The sequence below is a fragment of the Triticum urartu genome, chromosome 7A, assembly GCF_056163025.1.
Source record: "Triticum urartu cultivar PI428250 chromosome 7A, HENAU_Tu73, whole genome shotgun sequence".
Taxonomy (NCBI): domain Eukaryota; kingdom Viridiplantae; phylum Streptophyta; class Magnoliopsida; order Poales; family Poaceae; genus Triticum; species Triticum urartu.
The window spans coordinates 704,874,494-704,882,329 of NC_141879.1; positions in this window are offsets into that span (position 1 = coordinate 704,874,494).

The window sequence follows — 7,836 nt, forward strand, 5'->3', positions numbered from 1 at the left end:
CTTGCCTGGAGTATACTCGATACTTGGATTATACTCTTGAATCATTTCGACCCATCGAGTCTGCCTGAGGTTGAGATTAGGCTGAGTCAAGATGTACTTGAGACTCTTGTGGTCAGTGAAGATGTCCACTTTTCTTCCCAATAAGAGATGTCTCCAAGTCAAAAGAGCATGCACAACTGCCGCCAACTCGAGGTCATGAGTGGGGTAGTTCTTCTCGTTGGGCTTCAACTGGCGAGAGGTATAAGCCACAACTTTCTTCTCTTGCATCAACACTGCACCAAGACCTTGGAGAGAGGCATCGTAGAAGACCTCGAACGGTTTGGATTCATCAGGAGGAGTCAGAACTGGAGCAGTGACCAATTTCTCTTTCAAAGTGTTGAAAGCGATGTCACATTCCGGAGACCAAACGTACTTGACGTGCTTCTGGAGAAGGTTTGAAAGAGGCTTCGCGATCTTTGAAAAGTTCTCAACGAACCTTCAACAGTACCTTGCGAAACCGAGGAAGCTACGGAGTTGCTTCACGTTCTGAGGTGGTTCCCAATTCACAATTGCAGACACCTTCTCAGGATTCACCGCAATGCCCTTGGCAGAGATGATATGCCCAAGATAAAGAACCTCATCGAGCCAACACTCGCACTTCGAGAACTTGGCGTAGAACTGGTGTTCCCTGAGCTTATCGAGTACCAAACGCAAGTTCTTGGCATGATCTTCCTTGTTCTTCGAAAGGACCAGAATGTCGTCGAGAAAGACGAACACAAGGTCATTGGTGTAGGCTTTGAAGATGAAGTTCATCATGCGAGAGAAAGTCAGAGGAGTGTTGACGAGGCCAAAAGACATGACAGTGTATTCATATGAACCATAGCTTGTCCTGAAAGACGTCTTGGGAATATCTTGCTCACGGATTCGAATCCGGTGATAACCCATACGGAGATCAAGCTTGGAGAATACTTGGGCACCTTTGAGTTGTTCGAACAGCTCGTTGATGTTGGGAAGTGGGTATTTGTTCTTGATAGTCTTCTTGTTCAATGGACGGTAGTCAACACAAAGTCGGTCCATTCCATCATTCTTCTTCACAAAGAGTACTCCACAACCCCACGGAGAGGAACTAGGTTGGATGAGACCCATTCGTTCTTGAATATCGAGTTGCTTCTTCAGCTCCTTCAACTCTTCAGGTCCGAGCTTGTAAGGACGCTTGCAAACAGGTTCCGGGCCAGGCTCAAGATCAATGATGAATTCCACTGGCCGGTGCGGAGGCATTCCTAGAAGCTCTTCTGGAAAGACGTCTTGATATTCGCAAACGACTAGAATTTGCGAGATGGCATCCAGTTCATCCTTCTCATTGAGAGAAAACAGACGGATTGTATCATCACGAGCGGCAAAGACAATTACATCCTCAGACGAATGAGTCAATTGAATCTGCCTGGCTGCACAATCAAGATGCGCCTTGTGCTTAGAAAGCCAATCCATTCCGAGAATAAGATCAATATTCGACTCGCCCAGAACAATAGGAGAAGCTAGAAATTTGTAGTCGCCCAACGTGATAGTAACATCCGGGACGCAGGATTTAGCTGTCATTTGCTTGCCCGGTGACACGATTTGCAAGGAACTTTGCAGATACTGATAATCACACTCATACTTTGATGCAAAAGGTTTGGAAATGAAACAATGCGATGCACCAGTGTCAAAAAGAAATCTTGCAGGAATATCGTTAATAGGCAGGTTACCCATGATGACATCTGACGAGTCCTCTGCCTGAGCTGCGTTCATCAAGTTGACCTTGGCGTGCTTGGGGTTATGCTTGACCACAGCTGTACTTGCCGATCTCACAGGAGGAGGAGGAGGGAGACGCCTCTGGTTGAAGCATTTGTTGGCATAGTGACCCTTCTGTTGGCATTTGTTGCACGTGACCTCTGAAAGTGGACGGTGATACGGAGCACTCGATCTTGGAGCTTGAGACGAAGTATTGTTCTGAAAGCCAGGGTTGGGTGGGTGGGAAGATCCACTGCCACCTTTGCTCTTCTGATACGGCTGATGGAACAGAGGAGGAGGAAGCCAATACTTCTGCTGCTTGGCCACTTGGGTAGAGGAAGAAGGAGTAGCATCTCTGACCCGCTTCTTGGAAGCATCACACTTTAGTTGAGCAGCCTGTTGCTTCAATGCCATGTTGTAGAACTCATCGTACCTCAAGGGCGCAAAGAGAACAAGAGCTAGCTGGATTTCCTCTCTGAGACCACCCCTAAACTGGTATATCATGCTCTTCTCGTAAGGGACGTCCTGCTTAGCAAAGCGGGCGAGCTTCTGAAACAACTTGTTGTAGTCATAGACAGACATAGACCCTTGCTTCAGGTTGTGGAATTCCTCACGCTTGCTTTCAACCACGCTCTGAGGAATATGATGAGCTTTGAAGTCTTGACGGAATTCATCCCAGGTAATCACACGGCCTCCTCTGGAATCCTTGTACTACTGGAACCATTCTGCAGCTTGGTCTTTGAGTTAGAAGGAAGCGAACTTGACAAAGTCCTCAGGCCTGACGTTACTGCACTCGAAATGCTTGCATAAGTCCACAAGCCAATCGTCGGCATCAGTTGCCTCAACACAATTGCTGAAGGTCTTTGGCTGGTTAGAAAGGAACTGGTTGAGTGTAGCAAAGTGATTCTGATTGTTGCCCTGATTGCCTTGGTTGCCTTGGTTGCGCTCTTGAAGAATTTGCACGATCAACTGCGTGCTTGCATTGGTAGCGGCCATCACAGCTTGCCATGCCTCCGGAGGAGGTGGAGGTGGTGGCAGATCCTGATTCTGATTCTGATTGCTGCTCTTAGCGGGAGCCATCCTGAAGAGGGTGACATCCGTTAGCACATGGACCGATAAAATTGAAGCTGAATCAAGCGGGTTGAAATTGCAACATAAAGTCTTCACATCCGAACATAAGAACGAATGCGTTCCACTTGAAATGGTCACATATCCATAAATTGAGAAGCCACTTAGAATTTAGGTAGAGGAATAAATCAACAAGGTACGGATCAAGAACGAATACTCGGTAAGAAATCCCAATCTCAAACCACATATCTGTGGAAGAAGAACTAGAGCTACCAGAATTCCCGCCTATGAAACTCCCGAACCTTTCCGGTTATGCAATCAGGTGTTGGGGATACAGCGGAAGCATAATATCTCACCCAAATCTAGCAAATCCTACATCCAGCTGTATCCATCCTTCAACACATAACCGAGAAAAACTTCGGAAACCATCTACCTCAACCTTCGAAAAGCATCTACTATACAAGTTATGGCAATGCTCCCGAACTCCCGCCCCAGTACTGGGTGGCATCGAGGTTATCTCACCAACAACTACATAAAAGAGATTTTCAATGTCGGCGAACTAAACTCAGGTATTCCAGAACTATAACGTTAAAATTGTGATGACAACACCTCGGAGGTCAACTCCCTGGGACACTGCCACAACCCCTAAATGACAGGAGGCACCAAGAACAATGTTCTCATCACAAATCGATCGGAACGATTCCAAGATACCCGCGTGATCCTAAATTGTTTTTAGTGAAATTTGAGAAGAGAAGAGTCAAAACTCTACGTCAGGATGCCTTACCAGAGCGATGAAGGGACTGGGGAGTAAAAAGAATTCCTAAACTCTCCGATATATAATTCCTAAATGACTCAAAACATTTTTCTATACTTAACAATGGCTGCTAAAAATGATCAAGCAGTGGGGGCTCCTAAGGTCGGGGAAGGCTCTGATTACCAACTTGTAACGCCCTCGGTGCGGCTATATCTCCTACGTGTCGAAGCACGACTTAGAGGCATAACCGCATTGAAAGCAATGTCGCAAGTAAGGCAATCTTCACAACATCCCATGTAAATAGATAATAAATGGGGAAGGTACATAGTTGGCTTACACTCGCCACGTCAAACAAAGTACATAAATAGCATTACATCATGCAATCACTCATGGGCCGACTACGGTGCCAAAATAAAAGATCAACCCAACATGCGACACGGTCCCGATCGCCCCAACTGGGCACCACTACTGATCATCAGGGAAAGACACATAGTAACGTCGTGAGTCCTCGTCGAACTCCCACTTGAGCTCAAGCGCATCATCTGGAACGGAGTCGTCTGGCCCTGCATCTGGTTTGGAAGTAATCTGTGAGCCACAGGGACTCAGCAATCTCGCACCCTCATGATCAAGACTATTAAAGCTTATAGGTAAGGCAAGGTAATATGTGGAGCTACAGCAAGCGACTAGCATATATGGTGTCTAACCCGTTCGCAAAAGAGAGCGAGAAGAGAAGGCAAGGCTCGAACGAATAACTAGAGAACAACCTGCGGCAAGCATTACTCCAACACCGTGTTCACTTCCCGGACTTCGCCGAGAAGAGACCATCACAGTAACTCACACAATTGATTCATTTTAATTAAGTTTAGGTTCAAGTTATCTACAATCGGACAATAACAAATTCCCATCTGCCCATAACCGCGGGCACGGCTTTCGAAAGTTCAAATCCCGTCAGGGGAGTCCCAACTTAGCCCATGACAAGATCTCACGGTCAACGAAGGATATACCTTCTCCCGAGACATTCTGATCAGACTCAGTATCCCGGTTCTACAGTACACTTCGACAAGTTAAAACAAATCCAGCAACACCGCCTGAATGTGCCGGCAAATCTCGATAGGAGCTGCACATATCTCGTTGTCGGTGTCAAAACCGGCGGATCTCGGGTAGGGGGTCCCGAACTGTGCGTCTAGGACGGATGGTAACAGGAGGCAAGGAACATGATGTTTTACCTAGGTTCGGGCCCTCTTGATGGAGGTAAAACCCTACGTCCTGCTTGATTAATATTGATGATATGGATAATACAAGAGTAGATCTACCACGAGATCAAGGAGGCTAAACCCTAGAAGCTAGCCTATGGTATGATTGTTGTATGATGAAGTTGTCCTACGGACTAAAACCCTCCGGTTTACATAGACACACCAGAGAGGGTTAGGGTTACACAAAGTCGGTTACAATGGTAGGAGATCTTGAATATCCGCATCGCCAAGCTTGCCTTCCACGCCAAGGAAAGTCCCATCCGGACACGGGACGAAGTCTTCAATCTTGTATCTTCATAGCCCTGGAGTCCGGCTGAAGGTATAGTCCGGCTACCCGAACACCCCCTAATCCAGGACTCCCTCACTCGTTCTCAGGGCACACTCAGATGAACACTACGTACAACTAAAACCAAACCTCGAGTTTCCCTGAGGGGGCGCTGCACAGGACTCTAGTTTTGACCAACACTCAGAGGAGCACTGGCCCCGGGGGGGGGGGGGGTTAAATAAAGATGACCCTCGGGCTCCGGAAACCCAAGGGAAAAAGAGGGTAGATGGCAAATGGAAACCAAGGTTGGGCATTGCTGGAGAAGTTTTATTCAAGGCGATTTGTCAAGGGGTTCCCATTATTACCTAACCGTGTAAGGAACGCAAAATCCGGGAACATAACACCGATATGACGGAAACTACGGCGGCAAGAGTGGAGCAAAACACTAGACAAAAGGCCGAGCCTTCCACCCTTTACCAAGTATATAGATGCATTAAGATAACAAGATAATATAATGATATCCCAACAAGAAAATAATGTTCCAACAAGGAACGGTCTCCAATCTTCACCTGCAACTAGCAACACTATAAGAGGGGCTGAGCAAAGCTGTAACATAGCCAATCAACGGTTTGCTAGGACATGGTGGGTTAGAGGTTTGACATGGCAATTTGAGAGGAATGATAAGCAAGTGGTAGGCATCGTAGCATAGTCATAGCAAAAAAGTGAGCATCTAGCAAAGTAAAGATAGAAGTGATTCCGAGGGTATTATCATCTTGCCTGCAAAGTTGTCAGAGTTGACTGGATCCTCGAATGCAAACTCAACAGGCTCCTCGTTAGCGAACTCGTCTCCCGGCTCTACCCAAACAATACAAACAAGAAAAAGGAACACAATCAACCACGTGCAAATGCTCGAACAACATGATGCAATCATGTTATGCTTAGCGGGATGCGGTATGTGATGCATATGCAAGATTTGACAAGGAATGAAAGAACCTAGACTAAACATGGAAATCCAAGTGTGCCACTTGAAAGGTGAGGTAATTTTGGTTGAAATCGACATAAAGATCGCCGGAATCGGATGCACGGTTTAGAAATGGCAAGCAAAACAAATATGGCACCGGTCTGCGATAAACAGCAAGTAGCCATCTTAATGCAACAAGTTAAACATGCTAGAGCACTCAAACATGGCAACAAAATACATGGCAGGGATCCATTCATGAATCTTAACAAAAGATGTACACTGAGCTACGGCCAATTCATCCATTAACAGGTTCAAACAAGCATGGCAAAAGTGCAATTGGTAAACAGATTTCAGACTTAGTGAAATTAACACTTGTCTGCAATTTCAGATCAGGTAGCACACTCTGGAGCAAGAAAACTATATGCTACAGGAACTTAACATGGCAAAGTAAGGCATGGCATGGAGCTACTCAGAGAGCTTAACAAAAGTACCTTAGTGACCTTGAGCCAAAAGGGATCAGAAAATACAATTGCAAGCATGTGAACATGGCAAAAACATAATCAGATAACAGACTTAGAGAAAAACTGGAGCATGCAAATCAGATATCAAGTAGGCATGTTTACGAGCTCGATGCACTCAGTACAGAGCAAGGAATGACAATCTAAGCATACACCCATCACGAATACACATTATACAAGCTAGACATGGCAAGAACAACAACATAGCATGCACAGATCAACTACAACATCTTCGGCAAAATCGCTAACAAGAAGACAATCTGCCCAGATTCACGAAATAGCAAAAGTAGTGCTTGATTGACTCAAGCTAGGGTCCTCCATAATTGCAAACAAAGACATGGATGGATACAACACTACAAGATTAACAAAACATCCTTACTGATCAAGGACATTGGCACGGATCACTAGGAAACAACATGAACATATGGCATATTGGTAAAAACAGATCAAGGACTTAGTGGAATTGCTAAGTCCCTGAAATCAGCATTAATGAATGCACCACTTTGCAAGCTTGTGCTAGTCACCACACACATCACAAAAATACATGGATGGCACCTCTGGAAAGATAGCAAAGCATATAAAAAAACACATGTAGAGCTCAGGGGCATATCATGCACACATTAAACATGGCAAAAATGACAAATTGCTATTTGGAGCAGCGGATCTGACAATTAACTCAAATAGCACTCTTCCAACAGAATTTCGGGCATCAAGATGAACTCAAAAGAAAATGATGCAATGAGTTGAAATGATGTGCTCTCCGAGACGAACATTTTGATATGCTACACGCCCGAAACGGATCTACGGATGCAAAGTTACAGCACGACGAACATGGCAATATTATTAGGGTTTCGGGAGGAAAGTCAACCGTCTCAGATCTGGATCTGGGAGGTACTGTAGCGCACGGATGCCGAGGATCGCCGGCCAGACTTGACGACCTCGCCAGAGTTGGAAGGGCCGGCCGGAGGAGGTGCGGGCGTGGAGTTGGTGGTGGCCGGAGTCGCGCAGCACGGTCGCCAGCGTGGTCGCGGGCGGCGCCGGCCGGCGAGGAGTGGGGCGAGGGGCGGCGAGGAGGTCCGGCCGCCGGAGTTGGCGAAGGGCGGTGAGGAGCTCCCTGGCGCGGCGCGGCGAGGGAGGAAGACGCGGGCGGCGCGCGGGCTCAGAGGGCCGGACGCGGGCTCTCCGGGCCGCGGCGGGTGGCGGCAGCGCTTGCCACGTAGCGGCGCGGGAATGGCTGGCGGCGGCATGTCCGGCGCCGGCGGACAATG